At 45.7% G+C, this 26,144-nt stretch overlaps 1 protein-coding gene across 6 annotated transcripts in view; it reads right to left on the bottom strand.

Moving 5' to 3' along the window:
- MPP7 (MAGUK p55 scaffold protein 7) overlaps positions 1-26,144 on the bottom strand; it is a 1,979,219-nt gene that overhangs the window by 1,099,621 nt on the left and 853,454 nt on the right. The gene's annotated exons all lie outside the window — the stretch shown is intronic.

Genomic DNA, 26,144 nt, shown 5'->3' with positions numbered 1-26,144 from the left:
CTTCTCCTTGTGCGTCTTGTCCTCATGGAGACAGTAGAGGCATAACGAATGCTCGTCCTCCTTGAAAACATTCTGAAGCTGGCATCCAGGGCAGGTCCTGAACAGCTTCCCGGGCGTCCAGCTTCCTTTCTCCTGGGCCATGTCCGGGGTAGGCCTCGGAACTTCTGGAATCCTCCAAAAGCGTAACTAGATGAAATCTTCACCCTTGAGGGGCGTAGAAAACTCCGAAACGGATCCCAGTTGATCAGATGTAGAAACAGTGGAGCTTGAGGCTCCATTTAACTGAAAAATGAGAAAAATCTCCTGAAAAAGCGCGAAAACGCAGCAAAAGCTCGAGAGCTACAGCACGAGGACTCCCCAACACTTGAACGTGCGGTAAAAATCTGAGGATGGCTGCCAGAGGCGGGGCTTAGGGAGAGGGCAGTCATTGGCTGGGGGCAGTATGACCCAGAGACCAGTGATTGGTTACTACTAAGAAAGAGATTTTTTTCTATACCGAGGATTCCCGGCCTGACGACGGGGAATATTCATGAGCATGTGAATCCATGCCAGACCCCATGCTGGTGAACTATTTATTATCAAATATTTTTTATTTCGGCAGAGCCAGCCATAAAATATTCACATAATACAAACATGCAATCTTTGATTCATAGTCCAAAAACCAGGTTAGAACATGAAAAAGGGAAATATTGAAGATTCCTCAGCGACTTAAAATTAGAGTTTACAGGGTTTAGACAACGAAAAGGTGTAGTTAATATGATTGAATCTTCAAACCATCAACCTTAAAGAGAATACAAAAAGAATACAAATTCACAGATTGTCGTGGTGGCACTCGTTTAGCACAATAGTGAGCGCAGAGCTTAGGTCGTCTTTTGTCATTGTTCCTAAACCGATTAAGAGCAAATAGCAACTCAGCTGTGCGCAATGCATTTATCCGCAATATGAGCTCACGTCTTAGAGAGTACAGAAAATATGAAGCTACCTGTTAATGGCATATCAGGCGGCATTGGATCTGACAAACGTGCCGGCAATGCAACCGCACTATCTGTAGTCCAATGTTTTTTTTTTTTTAAGACAACACTGCCAAACGTAGATCTTCTTGACCAAACTCTACTCCTTTAGGAGCACAGGGCAAAAGCAACTCGTCTCCGAAACATGAGTAAGACGGTGAGGGCAGGTCTAAAATGTTTTATTGTAGATAATGGAGGGGAAAACCGAATTTCGCCTTTTTAGAAGTCTAACCATGCAGTTTCTGCCTCTTCCCGGTTTGAAACTATAACTTTAAACATAGAGGTAGAAAATAGACAGCCCGTCAAGTGGTTGAAATGAATGATTAATCCAATACAGAAAAATGTAGTTTTATTGTCACAAGTTAAAATATCCAATCAACTTAAGTATATTCAATCTCTCAGTGAACACAGTTTAGCATACCTAATTCAGAAAAAGGGAAACCATTCACAAACGTATATAAACACAACTATGTAATGCATAATAAATAATGCTGAATCCAAAGTAGAGACTGTGGGCTTCTGAATAGAGTCGATAGTAATGATTTTACTTCCCATCATTTACAATCTCATAAGGGTATCCATACCTCTTCCTGGCGGGAATTTTAGCACAGAAATGACGCCGCTATTGAGTGTTGGCTTGATCTCAACATGTTTCTGTTCTAGTTCCCATTAGTGGTGAAGATTCAACAGGAGTATACAGGTGGCGGTCACTAAAGCAGTGTCCACCCAAGCCCCGCTTACTATTATGTGAGCGGGAGTGTCCCCCACAGCGGTCCCGCAGTCCAAAAAACAAGAAAGGCAGCAGGGGCGTGTCCCGCAACACCCCGCTCACTATACTATACAGTACACCCCGCAGCTGATCGGAAAAAAAAGAAAAAAGAGAAAAAAAGGGAAGGACCCTGCGGCCCCGGTTCCCGATCACAGAAGTGAAAGTGAACTGGTGCCGTAGGGACCAACGAGACGGAATTGAAGGTAAGTAAGGGGCTGAGAGGTGGGGGGGAGGGTAGCAGGGGGTTGTTGCTGAGGTTGGTGGGGGTCCTGGGGAGGGGTTTGGGCACTTCGGGAACGTTTAGGGGAGAAACAACCAAAGATTATTTCGAACAAATAATTTTCGGTCGTTTCTCCCTCGAACATTTCATCCGCGGTAAAACCAACCCCAAATCCTCAGGCTGAGCCTTCTTCCATTCACAATTAAGTCAGTTTTCCGTGGACACACATCCATATCACCATCTCACCACATCCTGAGCTTTGGTGGTCTGTGGGTGTAGCCAGATATCACGGGGTGGTCTTTTAAATGGACTCAAACTGTGCGTAATCTCGCATCGGTCTGGATCTCCTCAGGGCACGCCTTCAGGCTGTGAATTTCTTCTGTCTAAATCAGAAAGAATCCTTAGATGGTGCATCGATATGCACATAAGTGCTGGTAACTCGATATCGGTGTGATATTTAGTTCACTATGGACTTTCAAATGGCATCCTTTATTTTCTGCTGTTCAACTCTCTCTGCTTCACTTCCACCTCTGTCCAAACCCTATGCCATTTTAGGCCAGCAACATTCTTCCAAAGTTACAAAAGTAATGATTTTACTTCCTATCATTTACAAATTGACTATTCAGAAGAGTATTCCTACCTAGATAGGCCCACAGTCACAACTTTGCATTAAGCAGATCTATTAGGCATTACATAGCTGTTGTGTTCTATACGTTTGTTAATGTTTTCCCTTTTTCTGAATTATGCATGTTAAACTGTGTTCAATGAGAGATTGTATATTCTTAATTTGCTTCGTTTTTTTTAAATATATCATGTTATATTGGATTAATCATCCATTTCAACCACTTCAAGGGCTCTCGATTTTCTACCTCTATGTTTAAAGCGAAAATATTTTATGGCACATTCCCTTAGAGTGCTAATCAAACAATTCTTTCTAATGTCTGCGTAGATGGGATAGAACAGAAGATAAGGTGCTGTATATTCTAGAGCACCACAGACAGCTCTTGGTAGCTCCACACTCCCATCTGGAAGTACGCACTGCCAGCGACAAGACATTTAGCCTCGCTTTAGTAAGCAGAATCTTTTGATGTGTGCCGACTAGCATCCCATCTTCCCTTTTGTCTGCCAGGAACTGCTCAATCCTGAGCTTTAAAAATCTTTTGGGCGTCCCAGCCAGCAACCTGTACTCAGTGAAATAGGTTCCCAGGCTCAACTTAAGTTGAAATGACTTGATATCAACGAGCCAATTGACCTTACTCCAACTGCTCATTGACAATACATTGGTTAGGTTCTCCCCACTGTCTGACCAAAAACTGTGCCAAAATAGAATGGGTCTAGATTGAATCATATCTGCCAAATACAACAGTCCAGTCTCGAGGTGGGTGGTATAAACTGAGGTGGACTGACGGATGGCATGTGGTCTACGTAAAAAAACATTTTCTGCTGCCTGAAGGGGACTTAAATTAGTATAGCCACATATTTTGCAGCCGTACATCCCCGCCACCCCCGCCTTCCTGTTATATACAGTCATTTTGTAAAGAGTGGTGCCTGATGTTTTTGGTGAATCTGAAGCACCCCCCAGCCCCCATTTCACCAGAGGTATGTGTAATTCGTGTCGCTGATTAAGCTATACAATCCCACCCAGGTAACTTTGGCATTGAATCTTAGACCTAAGTAGTCAAATATATTACAGACCTCCAGTGGATGCCCATTTAAACAAATCCTTGGGGAGGAAATTCGCTTCCCCGAAACGCAAAAGTTGGCACTTCCTTGGATTTACTCTGAGCTCTTTAGCCATCATATATGCTGTGTACCACTCAACAAGCAATTGGAGTGATTTGGATGTGGTTGCCATTAGAACGGCATCGTCTGCATAACTCACTACTGGTGGTTTTCTGCTGGCACAACTAGTGAGGTCTATCTTTAGGGCAAGCAAATGCTATATCTATTTATGTTTGAAACTAGTGGACCTACATAAAAGGCAAATTAATTTCAAAAGAAAATCAAACCATCTGTGTTGATCTAAGGAACATAGCTAATTTACTGAACTGAGAAAATACAGGAAAATAATAGTGGAATTGTAAAAAAGAAATGTTCTCATAAGTGATTATGATCTCTAAAGTGCACTCGTAAGTTGATGGATGATGATCAGCTGTCAAAGCAATGTCACTAGTATTAACATTATCCTTTGAGTAAAGATTTCTAACGGAAACTAATGGGGGTTTAAGCAGGTTTAAAGCCACTTAATGCTTGATATAATAAAAAAAAAACATGAATTAAGGAAAGTTGTTATCCAAATGAAGCCCCATAAAAGCTTCATTAGATGAACAAGTAGTATCTTTTCAATACAAGATGGTTCACGATCTATGATCTCTAGAATTCAAACATTTTCAAAAACAACTTGCAAAAATATACAGAATGGGCTCTATTTTAAAGGAAAATGTAATTATAAAAACATTCACAACTTTGAAAATGTAAGTGCCAGGAAATTATGATGTGCATATTCTGATAAGTAACAATATGTCAGTCCAAAAGAAAACAAATATTTATTTAGAAATTATATAGTTGACAATGTAATAAATATTAATAAAGCTAGTTTGCTGTACACTACAGTATTCAAAGAATGTGCTAAACATGGTTTGGAAACATGCACAGATTTTAATGCACTTTCATTTGAACACAAATCTAATCATTTAAGAAATGTATATTTTCACAAAACATCTCGTTCAGAATGGTGCAGGGGGAAGTACCAATTAAACACTCTTCCTGAAGACATTCTAAACCTTAAGACCAGGGGGATCCAGGACGGTGGATTTCAAGTGGGTCAGTCTAATCCAAGGGAGAATGTCATAATATTGTTGTGCCAGATTACGTGACCAGTGGGTCCATGCCAAATTTACAGAAAGGTAGCAGAGACACTTCATTACAAAGCACAAGAAAATGTGCCCACATAACCAGAAGGGGGACGCCAGCGCTTGGAACACTGCACTGGATTTAAGAGCTGAAAAGGGGAATTATATGACATGTTAGAAGCTGAGTACTGGAAGGTGAGCTAGTTCCCTCTCCAAATAAAATGCATACATTTCCTTGGTTTGTTTCATGAAGTGGTGGTCATCTTGTATCTGTGGCTTCGGACACAAAGAGTCAGTGATTTCAGAAAATAATTAAAAGACTAAGCACTCAAGCAGCCTTTTTCAATTAATGTAACAAACCCAAAATGTCAAATATTCTGAAATGTTCCAATTCAGAGACATTACAAAAAGCTAATATACATTACAATAGTGAGGTATTTTTTCCAACCAAAACAGTCTGTGGTTCCTTATTTTTTTTTACAAATGCTATGATTTAAAGTAATTGCACTTTATTCAAATTTCACTGTATAACCTTTAAAAAATGTGATACTTTCGTGCTAGCTATTAAAATTATTTAAAATACAGGGATTCTGTACTGTAAGGGTGTAGAATTACAAGACCGGCACATGTTTGGCACGCGTTTGTCTATAGACCTATTAGGGAGTAAATAAAAGAAAAAACCCTATCTGACCCTAGTTCTCAGAGGGGTTTCCCTGCCTCAACTAATACCAAGGAAATTGGCAGAATGTCAGTCTAAAGCAAGGAGTCCACCGTCCTGTGTCAAAAGCCTAATACCATCCCTTACACTAAAACCTTTACTAAAAAAAGAGGGGTGGTCTTCTTGGTCCAGAAGGATTGCACCCTTTTTCTGGACCACAATCCAAAGTTCAGTTCAGAGTGAAGCAAACCAAATTGTTCTTGTCCAGGAATGTAAATCAAAAGTTTACAAAAAGGTTCTTTAAGTCTATTCCAGCAAAACGCACAAAACAAAAGTCCTGCATCTTCACAGTGTTTGAAGGATGACCTCCTCCCCCTGACCTTTCTTTGATTTCTCAATGGTTCTCACAATGCCAGGACAAGTGCCTTTCTCCCTTCTCTTGGTTCTTTCCACCATGTTCATCAAGACCAAGGGGTATGTCTCCCTTCCGCTGGCCCTTCTCAAGCTCTTCAAGATTAAAGAGAATAACTTCCTTCTCTTGGCTAGTTCATCAATGTTCATAAGACCCAGGAGTGTGTCCCCTTTCCCCTGACCTTTCTCAAATTGCTCTTCAGGATCTCCAGTGTTCACAATGTGCAGAGTGTACCTGGATCACTACCCTGCCCAGTACTTGGACTATGATGATGATTCCGGAGGCAATTGGCTATGAGTTCCAGAAACTTATCAGTTACTCTTGTTCATCATGAGTTACACCTGGTTCACTATCCTGCCGGGCATCCGTTGGGTCCCAGATGCTCCTTATTAGTTTCTGTCTTCATCTCGAGTCGCAGACCACTTTTTGCATTGGTTTCTCTCTCCCCTTCGGGACCCAGAGCCCTTTTGTATTTGCCCCTTTGGGTCCCAGACACTTTTGGCAAAGGTTTTTCTCTTTTGGGGCCCCCACTACCGTCTTAGCTTCCCCTCCCTCTTCTGGGTGCTTACCGGTGTCTCATGGTTCCATACAGGCTTAGACTCCCCTCTCTGGCATCTCCCGATCCTTCCAGGTACTGCAGCGGCTCCCAGTGATCTCCGGACCTCCTCTGGAGTCGCTGCAGTCCCTGGAATATTCAAAGCGTCTTCCTGCTGCTAGGCCGCTCGTCCCAGGTGGCTGCTTTGCTCCAGCGTTCTCGTTCAGCTGGGTGCTCTGCGTCCTGTCTCCCACTCCAGCCTTTCCACAATGGATCTTCTGGTGACGTAACTGCAGGCAGGTATCTTTCTTGTCCCCTGCTGTTCATTCCTTCGTACAGGGTTCGAATCTCCCGGTTCCTTCAGGGAGGGCATCTCCGATTTGGAATTCACTTGTCTGTTTTAATGGTAGCTCAGCCAATAGGAATCCTCCAACAACTATACCATTCAGTAGCGGTGGTCTTTATGCTTTCACACGACTTCCTCGTCCCAGCACTGATGTTGAGGACTCCCAGTGAGTCAGTCTCTTCCCCATCTCAGTACATAAGGACCCTTGGAGTCCACACTGTTCCTCATATCAGTACTTCCTACCTGGCTGGCAAAGGGACATGGGTACACCAGGGAAGGTACTGGTGGGGAGGGCGGGTAGGAAGTTGCGTCAGGGTTAGGTGGGCTATGGGGGATAACGCATTCTCCCCAGGTCATCACTAATCGCATAGAGGACGTCCCTCCCCATGAGATCCACCCACTGAGTACCACACCCAGGGGGACAACTGGGTAGCTGCCTCACCTCTCTGGCCTCAAGGGAAGGGGCTCCCCCTAGGGGAGAAGTGATGACATCCGGGGATTTGTCACAGTATTTAGAAAAGCCATTCACTGATCATTTATGAATGCATGTCCATTTGAATAAGGATTATTACTGTATTCTATGGTTTATTTTTGTAAGCAAGACTGAAAATTGTCAAGTTGTACTAGGTTTACAATGCGTTTCATGACAAGGGTCGTGTTTACTAATTGGCCACTTCTCCTGTTCTGAGGCGAGGAAAATAAAAACTAAATTTTAATCCAAAACAGACCATGGGCCTCATTACGAGGTATGCCGGTAGCCATGCCGCTATTGGCGGCATGGCTGCCGGCAAAACCGCATCCGTGTCCGTGTCCTCGGAATGAGGACTTACCGGACCATTCCGAGTTCGGATGCCCGGTAATTCCTCACTCGAGGACACGGTTCATCCCCATTCCCATTTCAGCCCCCATAGGGCTGAATGGGAATGGGAGAGGGAGTAAACAATGGGCCATTACGAGATGGCCGGTTGTTTGCTCCCTCTTCCCCTCGTGGGACCCGGTATGCACGCCTGTTTTTCCCCAGGCGTGCTTAACGTGTCCCGCGAGGGGACCTCGTAATGAGGCGGAACGGGTTGAACGGCGCCGCAGCCTTTTACGGCACCGTTTAACCCGTTCTGCCAGGGTCGTAATGAGGCCCCATGCCTTGTCCCAGATTTTGGGGTGGGAATTTTTTTTTTATTGCAGTTTCAGGACAAAAGTTCCCAAAAATGACTTTTGTTCACATTAACAAATCAATCAAAAAACGGACAAGGAGTGGAAGGTAAAGGTGTGTGGAAGAGTATGGTGAAGAAAGGAGGTTAAAAAAATAACATTAGGCGGTGGGGGGGCACTCAACCTCAAAAGTACAACATTAGAGAAAAAAGTTCTTAAATTCAGGAGAATGCAGTTAAAATGTAAGTTGGGATCCTGCATTTCAGGATGCTGACAGATCCACCCAGATACACACATCTTCTGCAAGAATTTGCATAAGTATTGAATGCCAAGGTACTCAACATTTGTGACACGTCATATGCCCATTGTGGCAGAGTGCCATTACGTCAAGGAATAGTTCAAAACTGCTCTCCTGAACATCCATGAAGATCTGCTTTCCAGCCTTGACTCTAGCATTCCCTCTGTTCTCATCCTACTTGATCTCTCCTCTGCCTTTTACACGGTCAACCATACCATCCTGCTCAACCGTCTCCGGGATAACTTGGGCATCACCAATCAGGCTCTGGCCTGGCTGACCTCTTTCCTCTCTGATCGACCCTCCCAGGTCCAACTTGGGTCCTTCCTATCATCTGTCTTCCTCTCCACCTGTGGTGTTCCTCAGGGGTCTAACCTCTCGCCCTGGCTTTTCAACCAATACCTGGCAACTCTCGCCCGCTGTATTGCCATTTTCTGCTCAAACCTCCAGTGCTACGCAGATGACACTCAACTCATTTTCAGGCTGCCCTCGGCCACCTCCTCCACCTCTCTCATCACTGATTGCCTAACTGCCATCCAAGATTGGTGTGCCGCCAACGATCTTTGTCTTAATGCCAGCAAGACAGAGATCCTCCTCATTGGCACACCATCACCTTCCTTTCCAATCACTCTCTGGCCGGCCTCCCTTGGCCCTCCTCCTATCCCCACCTGCGAGGCCAAGAACCTTGGTGTCACCTTTGATTCCACACTCTCCTTGTCTGCCCACATCGCTGATGTATCAAAAAAGTCAAACCTCCTACTGCACCTCCTCAGAGGTATTCTTCCTTTCCTCTCATTCCCCCAGACGCTCACTGTCTCCCAGGCTCTGGTTCTCTCGAAGCTGGACTATTGCAACAGCCTCTTTCTTAATCTACCTGCCTCTACTCTCCGCCCTTTACAACTTATCCAGAACAGGACTGCGAGACTTGTCCTTGGCCTCAAGCCCTGGGATCGTATCTCTCCAGCTCTGAAATCTCTCCATTGGCTCCAAGTGGATGCAAGGATTAAATTCATAACCCTCTGCATTGTCCACAAGGCTTTCTGGGGCCTGGGTGCAACATACCTTCAGCTATCCCTCTGCAAATACCTCCCATCTCGAGCACTCTGCGCCTCTACCTCCAACTCCCTCAGGGTCAGTCGTTTCTCAAAGAAACAAGCTGAGGGTAGATCTCGGTCTTCGGCTGGGGCCTCCCTCTGGAACAGCCTCCCTGCCACTCTAAAACTTGAGGAGAACCATCTCCGGTTCCGGAAGCACCTCAAAAACTTCCTCTTTGTTTCTGCCTTCTCCTCCCCTCTCTGTAGATTCTACTCTCCCTCGGCCCCATGCACCTGGCCACCCTCTGTCCTCTGGGCCCAAGTACCTGCTCATTTTGCCACCCTCACGCACTGCCTCTGGGCCACCCCCTGCACTGGGGTCTGTATCTGTACCCATACAGCCCTCCCCTTTTCTTCCTACACTTTCAGACCTACACAGTCTGCTGCCATAAACCCAGCACTTGCCACTTGCTGGCTGCACTCCCATTGTTTGTTGCCTTTGTATTTATTATTTTATTATTATTTTTGTTTTTTCCTTCTCGCTCCGCACTCTCCTTTTATTCCCCCTTCCATGCACTTCGCCCCCTTCTCCCTCTACCCTGCACTTGCACGTTCTCAATGTCACTGGGCCTAGTAAGATCGTTGTTTTTGTTCTCCCCTGTTCCCCTTCCCTGCCTTGTCGCGCTCTGAAACACTTGTGTATGAGCGCGATAGAAATAAAATATCAATCAATCAAGATTTCGCTCTTGATATAGAAGACCAAGTTTCTTGCATGTATGTAATTCATTTTGTCCTCACTTTGTTGGGAGTACAGTGACTTGGGGCTTATCTGTCACCTTTTTACACCTTTCTCGATATTGCAAGTTTCCATTTGGTTTCTTAATGTCTTTAAGTCTTTAAGAATTCTCAGTCTTTGGTTCAAGCACTTTTCAGGTTCCTAGAAAGGCTCTAGGAACATTTTTAAAACTTCTCTACACCACTCTCAGGTTATAGGTGCTATTCAGGGCTTTCAGCACTTTTCAGATTCTAGGAGGTTATCTAAGATCTCAGCGCTCTTCGAGCTGTAGGTGATTTTCAGGTTTCTCACTGCTACTCTGGTTCGAGGCACTTTCAAGAGGTCCTTCAAGCATCAGTCTCATTGTTTGGAAGCTGGGTACTGGGAGTCCGATACGGTACCCATCAGCCTGTCCGTACACCTCCAGCTCCAAACCATTGGTGGCTGATGATTTGAATAGGAAGGGCGTAAACATTTACCATTAAGATGCGCTAGTGGGCGAGCGTAGCAAAGGAGACCAAACAAGAAGAGTTGGGGGGGTGGGGAGGAGTGTCTCCCGTCCAGAACATTTTTTAAATATGGGTTAAAATTGTGCATTTTACAGCACACTTTGTGAACAATCGAGTAGAAAGCCACATAGTTTACAGTACGTTTTGTATGGAAAAATCCATTAGATGCCAGATCACCAACAGTGCACAGGAGCATTTTCCAATAGATTTTCATGATGCCTTTGCCCAGTAAATGCCAATGTAAAAATCATGTTCATGCTGACCATACACATACAGGTTCATTCTGGCTGCACCAATATATGCAAGTATTCCCACATAAGGACACACCTTTTTTACTTTGCCCATAATGCCAGTAAATATTAAAGAAACCCTGCCCATGCAGGCTTTGTCAATATATGCCATTGTCCCCACATAAGAACATACTCCTGTTGCCTTTGCCCTTACCACAGAAGAAAATAGCATGCTATAGTAAGAAAACCTGCCCAGACCGGTTGCAGCAATGAAGCCAGTATGGCCACCTAATAACAGACATGTAGGCTTTTACCTTACCACCAGGAAAAAAAACAAGCCACAGAAATAAAATACATCTTTGCTGGCTGCTCAAATGACCTTGCAGCCCGCTATAAGGATACTCATGGTGTTGGCTTTGCCCTTAACGCCAGTATAAAATGACATGCCATAGTAAGAAAACAGGTCTTTGCTGGCTACACCAATGAGCACCCGTACCACCCTCATATGCAAGAGCGCTAATCATGTTGGTTTTGCCCTTAAATACTGTATAAACTGCCATGCTTAAGTAAGATGATCTGTCTTTACTGGCTACCTAAATGCCTTCCACACCATCGCCACACATGTGAGAACACATACCATGTTGATGTCAAAAGATTTTTATGAAAGTTAATAGAAATGTAGAAAAAATGAGAACTGTTCAGAAAAGACACCAGCAGAGGAATTGGAAGAGTATAGTGCTGGATGTTATAAACAAATACATTACAAATATATATTTTAGATACAACTGTGGGAGAGGTCCAAAATTTGCAATAAACGGAATAGAGGATAACCACATGTACATACATAAACTATCCAGGCACTGGAAAGTAATGTCCTTAGGTATTGCATGGGAGGCAATCACCACAGACAGATGGGTGCTGTCCACTTTAACAGGCGGATATTGCATAGAGCTCCTCGAGTAAACCCCGGAACCACCCACCACGACAAAAGACCCATTCCAAGGAACACCAGTGTATCCTCCTCGAGGAAGTCGCCACGCTTCTACTAAAGAACGCCATCAGTCGTCCCAGCCAATCAGGTAAACAAGGGTATTTATTCAACTTACTTCCTTGTGCCAAAGAAAGCTCTAACAATGGTCCAGGTATTAGATTTGCACCCTGCAAACATATATGTCAAGCCACAAACATTCCCCATGACTACGCTACAAGAGGTAATCCCTCTACTAAAAAAAGGGTTATTACATGGCAACATTGGATATGAAAGATGCCGATTTTCATATTTCAATATTTCCAGGGCACAGAAGATTCTTGCGTTTCAAGATAGCGAACCGGCACTACCAATTCAAAGTGCTACCCTTCGGAATAGCATCTGCTCCAAGGGTATTCATGAAAGTACTGGTGGTGGTGGAAGCACACCTGCGCAGGGAGGCAATCCCAATGTACCCTTACCTGGACGACTGGCTGATTACATGGGAGTCGCCCCTAATTTGCTGGCAAAACATTCAGAGAACAATCAACCTTCTCTTCCAATTGGGCTTTTCCATCAACGAGAAAAAATCAAGCACAACCAAACAGTTCCTAGGAGCTGTCTTAAACACACGAGAGGTTTGTCTTTCCATCAGAGGAAAGAGTCCAAAATATGTTACTGCAAATACCACATTATCAGGCCGGCCAGCAGATAAGGGTGCGCAAAACAATGTGTTTGCTATGCATGATGGCATCTTGCATTTACCTGGTTCCTCACGTGCAACTGCGACCCATGCAGGAGTGGTTTGTGAAACAGTGGTCTCAGGCGAGTGGTCAGTGGGACGATCTAGTGGTCGTTTTTCGCCAACACTAGTACAAAATCTTCGCTGGTGGACAAGAGAAAATCTGCTGAAGGGGAATCCCTTCTACGATCCAAAAGTACAAGCAACGGACACCTCACTCGCTGGGTGGGGAGCTCACTACCTTCATCACACAGCTCAGTGTCTTTGGTCTCGCATGGTAGCTCAGAACCACATCAATCTGCTAGAACTACTGGCAGTATTCAAGGCCCTTTAGGCGTTTGAACCTCACCTAGCGAACCAATCTGTGCAGATCCTGATGGACAGCCCTACAGCAATGTTTTACATAAAAAAGGGGGCGAGGGCACACGTTCTCCAAATCTGTCCAGGCTTGGTCAACAAATTTGGAAATGTGCACTAAAACGGAAAATATTCCTATCGCCACAGCATGTTCCAGGCGAACGCCACACTCTCGCAGACTCATTGAGCAGAGATCCCGTACCAGAAGAACATGAGTGACAACTGCACGTAGGGGTAGTAGAACACCTCTTCTCTCAATGGGCTTTCCCCACAATAGACTTGTTCGCTACAAGTGAAAACAGACAATGCCCAGACTTCTCGTCCAGGTTCCCCAAGCCAGGCTCCAAGGGGAACGCCCTATGGATGAACTGGTTGGGGAAACTTGCCTACGCTTTTCCACCTACCACCTCTAATGAGGAAAGTGGTGAACAAGATTCACAAGGAACAGGTGACGCTCATCCTAGTTGCTCCTATGTGGGCAAGACAACCCTGGTATCCACATCTACACAAACTGGCAATATGCGATCCCGTCAAACTCCCGTGCCCGTACAATCTGCTCACCCAGCACGGAGGACAACACTGCACCCTCAACCTCACTCACAGAACTTGGCAGCATGTCTCCTGAGGTCAGAGTTTGGACACCCTAATCTGCCACAAAGATGTATGGCTATCTTAAAAGAATCAAGAAAGCCTAAAACTATTCACTGTTATTTTGACAAGTGGAGGAGATTTGTAATTTGGTGCCAGTCTAAACAAATTAACCCCATAGAATGTACTCCTTCCCACATTCTAACTTATATGCTCCACTTACTAGATGCAGGGTTAGTATTCAAAGTCCACCTGGCGGCTTTGTCCGCCTATACCACTTCCCACAGTAAAATCTCATGGGGGAAAGTACCTGTCATCAAAGCATTCATGGAGGGATAAAGAGACTTCACCCTCCAATTTTAAACCCACCGCCAGGATGGGATCTCAATGTTGTACTCGCTAAGCTCATAGGACCCCCTTTCTTGCCGATGCACAAGTCTAGTTTCAAACATCTGACTTAAAAAAATGCCTTCTTAGTAGCCATCACTTCCATAAGAGTCAGCGCAGGATTCTTTCTTTGTTGTACACAAAGACAAGCTGGTTTTACATACTCGCCCTAGGTTCTCCCCTAAGTTCATCTCTCAATTTCACATAAACCAGTCTATCGAGCAACCGGCTTTCTTCCAGGAACCCACCAGCTCAGCTGAGATAAAACTCCACACACTAGATGTGAGAAGAGCAGTCCTCTACTAAGTAGACAAGACCAGACCGCTAAGAAAAACATATCAACAGTTTTCTCCATGGGGCCAGGCAGAGAAGGGGACCGCATTTCAAAGAATGCCATCCCTAGGTGGAGAGTAAGATGTGTACAATTATGCCATTCCCTATCAGACAAGACACTGCCTTTTACGGCCAGAGCTCACTCCACAAGGAGCACAGGAGCCACTCTGGCTTTCATTGCAAATGTCCCTCTAGACAGCATTTGCAAAGCAGCTACATGGAGCTCAGTACACACTTTCACTCAGCACTACTGCAGTGACACTCATTCTAACGCAGATAAACAGGTGGGACAAGCGGTTCTAAAACACAGATTTGCCACTGGACCTTCTCACAACCCACCACCTTCTACTAACACTGCTTGCTAATCTATGCACAGCATGTGATCTAAGCAGATGCCACAAGCCTCAAAGGATACAATACTCACCGTAATCATATTTCTGATGCTTGTATCTGCTTAGATTCACATGTGCCCACCCTTCCTCCCCTCAGAGAGAAGGCGAATGGATGCTTATGAGCTTGTCTGAAATGTATCTGCTTGGATACAACTGTACTCACGCTACACCACATGCTACCTCATGTCCGAATGAGGGAATCATGGGTAGAGTGGACGTCACACTAGGAATAATATTACTGGCACGCCCTGTCGACATCCGTTTTCGAGTTTCGAAAACAACTAATATTCTGTAGCTTCCACTAGATGTCGGGCTATGCACAGCATGTGAATCTTAGCAGATAAAAGCATCAGAAGTACGATTACGGTGAGTAATGTATCATATGCATCAAGATGGGTTGGGTGGACCTGGTGGATGTGAAAATGAATTCTTTTGAATGTGTGAGTGAATGAGTGCTGGTGAAAATGTAAGTTAATGACTACATGAGTGTATACATCGTAGGTGGTCAAATCGATGGCTTTGTACACTTTTGACCCTTGGTTCTGTGCCAGACTTTCTTCTTCCTCCTGATCCCAGAGGGTCTCTCCCCCCTGCACATTGTTGCCTGGAGGCGCTGGGTCCCTGCCACTAACACTGAAGGTAATCTGCACGTTGCGCGGAGAGCGCTAGCCCCGGAAATTTCGAAAAACATCTGATCGGAGTGATGTCTATTTTATAATCTGTGACATTACTAGCATGATGTACTCCACGGCTTCTGCCTGCGTAAGCAGTTTTGTTGGACTTTAATATGCTTGGGTTGGTGTGATCAGGCCCTCCAAGGTGGCCGTCCCTTTCTTCGTTAGTGGATCTGGCCTCTGTACACCAGGCCTGCCCGCCCTGATTGGTTGTCTCTCTCATAATCTAAGCCAATCAGATGAGCCAGCAGGCGAATGCCGGACAGCTTCCAAGGCCCGAGAGTAAGGCCCCTGTTTGTTGCAGGATCGTGTGGTGAGCCCCCTCTGCTGCCCCGTGTTGTTCAATGATGTCCCCCCACCCCTTCCGCTGCCCTGTGTTGTTCAATGATGTCCCCCCACACCTTTCGCTGCCCTGTGTTCTTCAATGATGTCCCCCCACGCCCCTGTGCTGCCCCGTAGTGTTCAATGATGTCCCCCCAACCCCCTCTGCTGCCCCTCGTTTTCTCTTTCGCACTGCATGAGTGTCTTACTCACCTTGGTTCTCACCATCTCCGACCTGCTGCAGATACCTGGATTTTGAATTTATTAATCACTTTGATTTTGGTGCCTCACCCTTCTCAATCCTCATTCCTGCACTGCCCGAATTGTGCCCAGGTTGACTCTGACTCATACTCCCATCGTCACTCCCCTGCTTAGCCCCCCTGTGATGCTGTCTCTGTCCCCCCTCCTCTGTTTCCCCCTCCCTTAGCACTTATGTTTTGCAAATATGTCACCTGACCTGTTAGCTGCCTGTGTGTCTACCCCCCCAACTTTTGTTCCCACCCTCCCCTTCCTGCACTATCTGAATTATTGCACGACCTAGTAAAATAGTTATATGTTCTGTTCTTCTCCTCTACTTCAATCCAATCCCTTCCTCCCAACCGCCTCCGCCTCATCGTGTTATATTCAGGCACTACCTCAATTGCCTTCAGGCATAGTAATGTAGCCGCTGGTTTGTCTCATTTTCTTGCCCACCCCTCCTCCCCTCCCTATCATTGTCAATTCGCTCTTTCTCTTTCATTTATGTCCTCCTGACCTATCTGATAGCAGCTTGTTTGTCTCCCCCTGTACTCCCCCGTCCAGCACTATCTGAATTGTTGTCAGACCTAGTAAAATAGTTGCTTGTTCTGTTCTTCTTCTCCCTCATTCCAATCTCCCCCTACCCCATCCTCTTATTAATTTTCCGGCACAACCTCAATTGCTGTCAGGCATAGTAATGTAGCCACTTGTCTGTCTCACTCTCCCTCCCTCCCCTCCTCATCATTGATTTAGAACTTGCACTATCTGAAATGTCGCCAGGCTGAATAGGACAGCTGATTTTATTTTTCACATTCTGAATGTATCCAGCACTGTAAGAATGTTCACTGTATTTGTTTCCCAGGTTCCCTACCTTCCTTGAAGCGCTTTGAAACACATTGTGAATAGGCACTATACAAATAAACTGTCAGTATCAATATGCGACTGATGCGTCTGAATTTTTCTTTTTTTTCCCATCAGTGTATGTACGTATGTGAGGGGCTGTATGGGTGCGTAACTGCATGAATGGGTGGGTGCGTGCAAGACACTGGGGCGTTGGTTCATGCAGCCAGCAGGGACATGTTTTCATACAGTGGCATGACATTTCAGACTGGCAATAATTTGTCATAGGGCTTGTGCAGCAGCAGGCCTATAATGTACTCGAGAACCTGCTCACGAAAAGGAAGTTGTCCCATTCTCCTGTGATGGAATACTTGAACTGACACTTTTTATCCCCCCCACCTCTCTGCTGCTTAAATATTTCCTATAGCTTGCATATAAGTATGAACAGGGATGTCCACTTTTACTTCTAGTCAAGAACAGCCCTTAGTTTCCATTTCATCTTACCACTGGGCACAAGAAGCCCTTGTTTTTGTCTCTAGCCCTGCCTAATCCTTTTGTCAACCTATGGTCTTAAGTATATGTGAAGGTGGATATGCGCCCTCCTACTGGAAAGGCATGGGAGGGCACCTGGAGTGAATAGTCACTGCTTTTGAGGTGGCATGCCACCTCGGGAGGAGTTGCCTCTACCGCGTCCGCGGGATCTGCACGCTCCTCTTGGGTAATTCTGGGAAGACTGACCCAGATTGTTTCCCCAGGTAGTACCTTGGATCTGGGTATAAGTGGAACCCCTCTGAATTTTGGCCACGTGAGCGACGAAAATTACGGTTTCCCCTCTGGCCAGAAGGTTTATTGGTAAATTGGTCAAATGACTTGAGTATCGCATTCTTCTTTGGCCGTCTTTAAGGCGTCCTCAACAGCCTTGCCAAAGAGCACATTGGGCACAACGGGCATGTTGATAAGGGTGGCTTGCGTCTGGTTTAAAACCTGACTGGCGCAACCAAGCGCGACGCTTGATAATAGTCCCCCCTGCTATTATCTTGCCTGTGTTGTCCGTGGCGTCAAGATTTTTTATAAGCAGCTTGACACTGCTCTGCCTTCTGCGGCCACCTGGGCAAGCTGAGACTTGTGGTTCCCAGGCCGAAGACAGTAAGGTCGAGACCTCATCCTATTTGTGCCAGTTTTAACTGGCCAACAGGGTAGAATTGTTGGCAATCCTAGTCTGGAATGCTGTCAAGGAGGCCACCTTTCTGGCAATCGTGTAAAGTCTCTTGCTTTCCTTGTCAGACGGGGCCTCGGAGGAAGCTCGGGGAGTACCAGCTTCCTCCGAGATTAGATTAGGTGTCTCCAGCGATGGCTGTATCTTTCGCCAAATGGACAAGGAGAGGGATAAACGGCGTGACAGCCTTCTTATCTCCTAGGATTTCTTCTACAAAATCCTTATCTTGCTGTACCTCCTGAGTTTCTATTTGAAAATGCTCTGCTGCCTTGACGAGCACCCACATTTAGTAGGGGTTGGTTGTCAATGGGTGAGTCCATGACCGAGGGATCCTGATCAACAGGAGAATCAATCTGATACATATTTGCCTCGGGGTCAACCTCAGGGTCTTCATCATCCCCGTAGTAAGGGTCTGCTGTGTCATCCCCATGATAAGGATCTGCTGCGTCTTGAATAGAGAGGTCTTCATGGTCGGAGTCCAGGTCATAGAGATCAAAGATTGTGCCTTGCACTGGATTCTCGGGGCGAGACCTCTTTGCAGGTTGAGCAGGGGTCTGCGACCCAGAGGGTGCTGTAGTGGGGGGAGTGGAGTGGAAACTTTTGAAATAGGCAGGGTCCTTTTCATAGAAGTTGGCCATGAAGGACATCCTCCTCATGACTGTCTATAGCCGTCCATTGTGAAGAACTAGGGATGACCAATGGTTGGGAAGGGATCCCTAAATCTTCATCTGTTGGAGGAAGTAATACAGGTTCTTTGGGCCTAGCCTCCTGAGATTTCTCCCTCTCAGGGGGTTCTCCCTACGAGGGGTTTTATAGGGCTTCTTCTTGGACTCTTTCTCCCTACCCTGGCCCTTTGAAGTGTGTTTCCCCGACTGTTTGGGGCCTATTACCTGATTTGACGCAGAACGTCGAATTTCGGGTGCAGGCCGAACCAGAGCCTCGTCTGCGGACAATCGGCCCTTGGTGGGAGATTTTTGCGCGACGGCTGGGACCTGTCAGGCAGCGATCTCGAACGAGAGTTCCCAGAGGACAGATTCCACTGACCTTTCCTTGGCCGTTTTGCGTTGCCGTCCAATCGACACGTGTGTCCAGTCTCGGCCTTGCGTTGTGTGCTTAGTGGTGGATGAAGTGATGGCGCTTACGCCGTCGGGTGTTGTCCCCATAACAAGGCCACCGGCCTGTCTTCCGGGGTCGGGGGCCTGAGCTTGGGTAACCGAAGCCACCCCTTCGCCATCAGAAACCGTCGTGTCGCTGAAAGCACCTTTTACTTCCATGGCGTCGAGCTGCCTGGCAAAGTGGGCCCAGCGTTTGGTAGATAGGTCCTTCAAAGTCTTGGGCTTGAAGAGCCTAGACGCTCAACAAGAACCCTCGACGTAGTCTCTTGGGAGACACAGGTTACAGACTAGGTGTTTATCGACCCACGGACATTTCCTATTGCACTTGGGGCAAAATGTAAAGTGGGTCTTGACCATAACGAAAGGATATGGCAGCTAGGCGAATGTAGTGTAAGAAAAGGGGCATATACATTCTAAAATGACCTCCCCCTCTCTCCCTACTGTGTGGGCCGAAGCCCGGGGCGGCCTTCCAAGGCCGAAACGGATCCGTTGCAGGAGTCTTCCGATTGTGGTTTTTCTTGTCTTCACCGGCGTGATGTTTTGATAGTTGGTGGTATAAAGGATAGAAAGAATAAACTATTGGTAATTGTAAATTAGTAAATGGCTATAAGCCGAAAGAGGAACTCCGCTATAAGCGTCCGCCTAGAATGGTGGAAAATAACAATCTGAGGGACTTCGACGCGTGAGGGATCATGGGTACAGTGGACGTCACACTAGGGATAGTATTACTGGCACACCCTGTCCATGTCCCTTTTCGAGTTTCGAAAACAAGAACAACAACTGTAATACTCTGCAGCTTCCACTAGATGTCAGCCTATGCACAGCATGTGATCTAAGCAGATTCCACAAGCCTCAGAAATATATATATATATATATATATATATATATATATATATATATATATATATATATATATATATATATATATATATACACACACACACACACACACACACACACACACACACACACACATACATACACACACACACAAACACTCGCACATACATTTAATGAGCAATAGGTTTACATGCTCGTTGGCTCTGCTCCAAACTTTACTTGCTCCACGAATGCTCCGGAAGGCCCGCTCTAGTCACACTCCAGGAAAAAGGAAGTGAGGTGTCAAACACAACTTCCTTGTGCATGGAGAGCAAAGCATCCCGGCAGTCCATGAAGAGTCTCTGGAGTGCCCCTTGGGCATTCTTCAGGGTGCAGTACTGCAGCCAGCATGGCAAGGGAAGGGAAGCAAAATGCCCCAGCCATGCACAGCTCATTAGCCATGTGCAGCTGGCTTACTCCACTGAAGAGGGAAGGTTAGAATATGCCTCACATCCTGGAAGACCCTCTAACCGGAAGAAGCACCAAAGACAATATGGCAGCCGATCGCATGAACTCATACCAATTCCCACTGCTCCCCCAATGGACTATTACCACGAGAGATACCCTCTCACCAGACCCTACAACTTAGGAGCAGTACAAACACTACCCAGAGTGGAGGAAGACACATAGGAGGGAGCTGGCGACAGCTACATGGACAGAATTGACTAACGCACTGAGAAACCATGCCTGAAGTCGTTAGAGACATCACAATGACATAGCTACGTTCAACATGAAGCACAGGTGCCATCCACCCGTTCAAGACACACACACACACACACACAATTACATGAACTACACACGTGTACAGTTGTATGAGTCAGAGGACAGTGACATTTACGTACTGTCTGGACATTTATTATTTTGCCATTAGGCTTGCCACAGCAAAGCAGGAATGCAAGCAGCAAGAAGGGCTTGTGTAAATGCTTGCAGACGCTTACATGCAAATAACCCCATGATATGGCAGGAGCACTCGAGGGACCCGACAGCCATGGCACACTTACCTATGGATACTACAGAAGAAGCATACAGTAGAAGCCAGACCATGGTTTATGAAAATCTAGTAGGCCACGATCGTCTTAGAGAAACCTTAAGCCACACAAATGCTGTGCAAACAGAACCACTGCAGCGGGAACGAAGCCACTGCCAAGGTCATAATTTCCTGATAAATACAATAATTCAGAGCTCCTGAGCTCACAAACGTGGTCTCCAAGCACGTGATCTGGCCGAGATGATGAGGAGCCAAAATTTGGTGAATGGGAAGAGCAAGCCGTCCCATGGACCAGACAATGGTTGCAACAAATTTGTTACACTCAAGCTACAGTTCTGCGTTGGGAAACGGCGCACTCTTGGCAGTAATGGTTTACACATGATTATGCCACAGACACATTGTTGCACACCACAAACACATAGTTGCACATGCCCCGTGAACAGATGTCTAGCATTCTGGGAACTAAGTTTGTCCCAGGTTTGGGGGCCCGCGGCTCAACCAATCAGAATTCATTGCCCTAGGGGTGGGTAACTGGGATCACTGACCAATCTTGGGGTCTGTACACTAACAATTAGTTAGTAGCAAGTTTCGGGGATGGTTCAAGCCGGACCCCTGAAGTGGCCTGGTCCAATGAATTAACCACTATATGTGCTCCTATAGGGGGATCTACCACGCAACAACCTATCCAGAGTGGAGTTCGGTTTTTGGCGAAAGGCATGGAATATGACGTAAATTGTGACGCCACTTGTTACCAAAACTGGACTGAGCCAGAATTCACCGAGATGTGCCTGGACTTCCCTCTGCTGTATTAAACCCCAGTTGTACCTTGCTACGTGCGTGTGTGGACCTTCTGTTCTTTTGGGAACAGGAGGAGTTATGCCTTCCATGAATTCGGCATCTGCAGACTCCTAGCAAAGGCTCTGCCTGCTTGGGGTTCCACCCTAACAAGTTGGGGGCACTGCTGAGAAAGGGGAAACCTTGATGCCCCACAACACAGCCAACCCAGGAGCGCACACTCAGCTGCACACTAAGGGAGTGCTCAGGTTGTCACTGGGCTGGCTTCAGCGCCTCCGTAATTAATGCTGGTCAGCGACATGTCTATTATGGAGGAGTCACCATTGCTCCAGACAACAGCTCACTGTATTCCAGGAAGCAGAATACTCTTATATATCGCTCATCTTCACCTACCCATTTATTTTTAATTCTATTGGCACAGAGTTTTAGCTCTGACTCTTCCCATCATGCTTGGTTTACTGGCCTCTGTCAAATGACAGAGGAAGTCAAGTGATCTAAGCCAGGTCAGCCATCTTGGATTTTGTTAGGCACTGTTCATTTGCAGAAGCCAACATGTGGAGCTACTACATCTTGGAGAAAGTAGGTTGATTAAATGCAGCTTTCACACAAGATAGCCAGACAATTTGCAAGGTGGTGTTATCCTTTGCCCAGGTATGCTGACCATTTGTCAGGATTTGCCCACTGACTGAATGGCATGTGACGAGTGCTATAACCATGCACTTTCTACCATCCAACCACAACTGGTACCCTCCAGTCTGTCTTTAGTGGGGATGTAGGGCTATGTAGAAGGGAGGAGAGATGCTGTGCCCCTCTCATCTACCCAGACAGGCAGGGGGCACACGGGTCCAGGGTCACATGTTATTGTGACTCCTGCCAACAGGTTTAACAACATTGCTGCAAAGGAAGATTATCCTCGAAAATGGGCTAGTAAGAGAAAAGTGGGGATGCTGGATTCCTGTCATATAGCTAGTGTTGTTTCTCCGGGAGTGGATGGGGTAGCAGGAGAGAGCACAGTGCACAGAACAAAAACTCTGGTACCTGATTCCCCTCCCTACGACTCAGAGCAAGGTCTGACATGATGGGCAGAAATACTAAGGTATGACAAATAAGATCATCATTTGGAACAGGGACTGGAGGGGTGGCTAGTGCATAATAGGCGAGGGGGAATTGACCCACCGGCCCCGTCGCCCATTACAGAGGAGCCGAGGAGTCAGTCCAATGAAACACTGAATGCTCCATCAGCTGACTTTTCCAACTAAGGGAGCACTCCTAGGCTGGCTGAGCTGTCAAGGTGAAACCATGTTTCCCTTTGACAGTTCAGTTCCCCAGTCGCACATGCTCAATGAGCCATGCAAGGCTGGGGGTGTTTTGCTTTCCCCGCCTCACATAGCTCATTGGAAATGCGTTTCTGTATGTGTGAGGTGGAGTGCTCCCGCGCCTCATCGCACAGACGGAGCAGGCTGGAGCGGGGTGTTGCGTCACCCACGCTCAGGCCCCTGCACACATGTGCAGGCACTAGGAAGCTCTTGCTTCCCGATTCCTTTTCATGCTAGCAGGGGCTAGAGCGCTGGAGAGGAAACCTCAGGACCAGGGCAGAAGCCAGGTAAGTTTATGTTCATTTATTATTTAAATATGTGTACGTATGGATGCATGTATGCTTGTGTTATGAGTGAGTGTATGATGGGTTCTTGTGTGAATGATAGAGTGCTTGCTTTGTGAATGTGTGTGTGCTGGTTTGTGGAACTGATTTTGGAGAGTGGGGAGAAAGGGCGAGTGGGGAGAGGTTGGAGGATTGTACAACAAAGGCATTTTTAAAATGCCTTTGTGCACAATTCCCCTCCCCACTGGCCAAAATCAGCTCTCCTGAGGCGATGTGGGGGCCCTGGGGACAGGGAAAGTATTTGTAACGGACATCTAGAACAGATATTGAGTAAAAAAAATACCATACGACTCCATGGGGGATTGCCAGTATTACCGGCACAGGTAATCCTGGTACCAGTAAAACTGGCGGCTTTTGCCAGTGGGCCGTCTGACCTCCAGCCAAGAGCTGGAGGTAATCAATCGGGCCACACCACCATCAAACTTGTAGTTGGACAGTCCGGAAACGTGGCAGTAAACGGAATTACTGGCATGTTAGTTCCAGACAGGCAGCCTTCTAATGAGGGCCTATGTGTCCGCAGGAAAGATGCCTAAAAAAATCTGGAACACATGGTATGACTTGTATGGGAGGGCCTTTTAGTGTCCTCGCTCTGCTAGCCTGCAAACAAATCTGTATAGAAAAGGTGGCTTTCAAGTCTCATCGTAGGAACCAGCAATGGAGACTCTTGTACAATTGAGTGTCTGGAGGATGCGGAATAAGCACCAGTGAGTACTATTTTGGTGATTCGTGCACCCAACTCCAGTCAGCGCCTCCTGCATAGGTTTCCTATCTGTTGGCACATTGAAGTCACCGATATAGATAAACTCGGTCGGAGTACATTGCTGGTAGGCTATATGTAAAGTACACCGATCTGTCTTCAAAAGATTGAGAGTAAATAAAAAAAGACTACAAGTACCCCAGATACACACAAATCAACCTTTATTTCTTACAGTGGGAGAAGTAGTAAACGTTAAAGCATCAGAACTGTTCAAGACATTTGATCCTCAAGCATATGGTTTTCATTTTATGTGTATTTTGTCTCAAAGATACTGAATGAGACACATACATGTAAGTCGCATAATCTTCAATTCTAACACCATCACACTGTATCTGGGCTGATAAAAGATGTTTTCACCAGCTGTCGGATTTTGGACTGCTTCTAGGAAAGTTTTCAATTTCATATTAAAAATTAAAATGACGCACACCAGGCTCGATCCCTGAACGTGAAACAAATGAAAATGACAATGAAGTATGGATCCACACTGAAACCTGAACAAGTATTTTGAGACAGACATGACTAGTTTTATTAGTAAAATTGACTTCCCATATGTTTACACATTATTGGCCACAATTGTATTGGCTAGCAGACACAACAGGGTAATCTCTGATGCAGCCCAGTTTTTTTTTTTCCGAGACACCGTGCTGACCTTTTACACAGTGCCATTCACTTAATTAACATGGATTATGCCAACATAATTACTTACCTGCCATCAATGAACACTTCAAACCAAACTGGAGGCTACGCTAGTGTCTACACTGCCCACTCTTCCTAAGAAAATGCCATTTCGTTTTTAAATCGTGACGTAGCAAACAGCACTTCTGAAATACTAAGCGGATGCATGCCGCCAATCCGAGCTTTCAGCACTGCAATTGAAGTGACCAACAAAGCAAGACATAAGCTCGTCTGTAAGCACTTAACTATCAGGATTTACTCTGACTTGGAACATATTTTATTCAATATTTAATATTAAGAATGTGTCCATTTCCTCTACGTACGTGCGATAATTCTGGTATAATGGCACAACTCAATTTCGCGACGGGCTTCCACACAAAAAAGGATGTTCTTTTGCAAGAAACCTATTCTACTTACTTGCTAATAAGGTGGTTAAAGTAGCTTGAAGACCATGCACCATAACAATCTAGGTTCACATCATTTGGATCTACTCTACAGGTAACCTCTCCTTTTTTAGTTAAAGCTAGAAAAGGAATTTGGAAAAGGTGACGGCTATTTCTCCAGGGCAGATTTGATTATTGTAGTATACTCTGGAGGGCTTTTAAGGGCCCTAATTGGACAATAAATGCTGCATAATACACCATTTGAAAATGTATACAAGCACTGGATGCTTTCAATATTTGATGAAGTCGCACTGGTGTTTTGAAATCTAATGTTATTGACCTAAAATACTGTCAAGAATTAAAACGAGCATTGGCAATGCCAACAGTTTGGGCTGTTGTGTAGGCATGGAAACACCACTTGCCAGGCACTGCTGTAATGGTATTTAAAGGACATTGACGGTAGCGGGTGCAAAATGGTACGAGCACCCGGGCAAATGCCTAATACTCGTGCACAAGCCAAAACGGTTGGCTTTGTCAATGCTCATTTTTAACAGGACTTCAGTGAAGGACAAGCATAGCGCTTATAAATCGAGTGGTTGAAAGCAGACCTGGTTAAGACATTTGTATTACTCCAGTACCAGGTTTACAAGTCCAATTAAGTCCTTAATTCTCTAAAGACTGCTTTGAATAAAAACAAGGCTTGATTAAAGCAAGCTCAAAGAGTTCCCATGAGGAGATATTTGAGTGTGTTCGAGAGCCAGGAATTGGGTGGGGGGAATGGCCACAGGGATTACCTTGGGTAGTCAATGGGTGCTGCGGCAGACCTGAAGTAGGACTCAGATATCATAGTCATGGATTTTTATCATCTTGTTATACAATTAGTCTCTTGGCCAGCTCCAAAGAAAATAAACTAAAACTAAACTAAAATAATGACGATTAACTCCAAGTGCTAAATTCCCTATTCTTAAACTCATATGTTCTCCAAAAGGGTATGCTTGTCAGGATGAATCAAAACAACGTCCTATACTAGCCTACCACATTTAT

The sequence above is a fragment of the Ambystoma mexicanum genome, chromosome 2q (assembly GCF_040938575.1).
Source record: "Ambystoma mexicanum isolate Mex_15411 chromosome 2q, UKY_AmexF1_1, whole genome shotgun sequence".
Lineage (NCBI taxonomy): Eukaryota > Metazoa > Chordata > Amphibia > Caudata > Ambystomatidae > Ambystoma > Ambystoma mexicanum.
The sequence above is the reverse complement of the archived record's forward strand: the minus strand, read 5'-3'. Positions and strand labels throughout refer to the sequence as shown.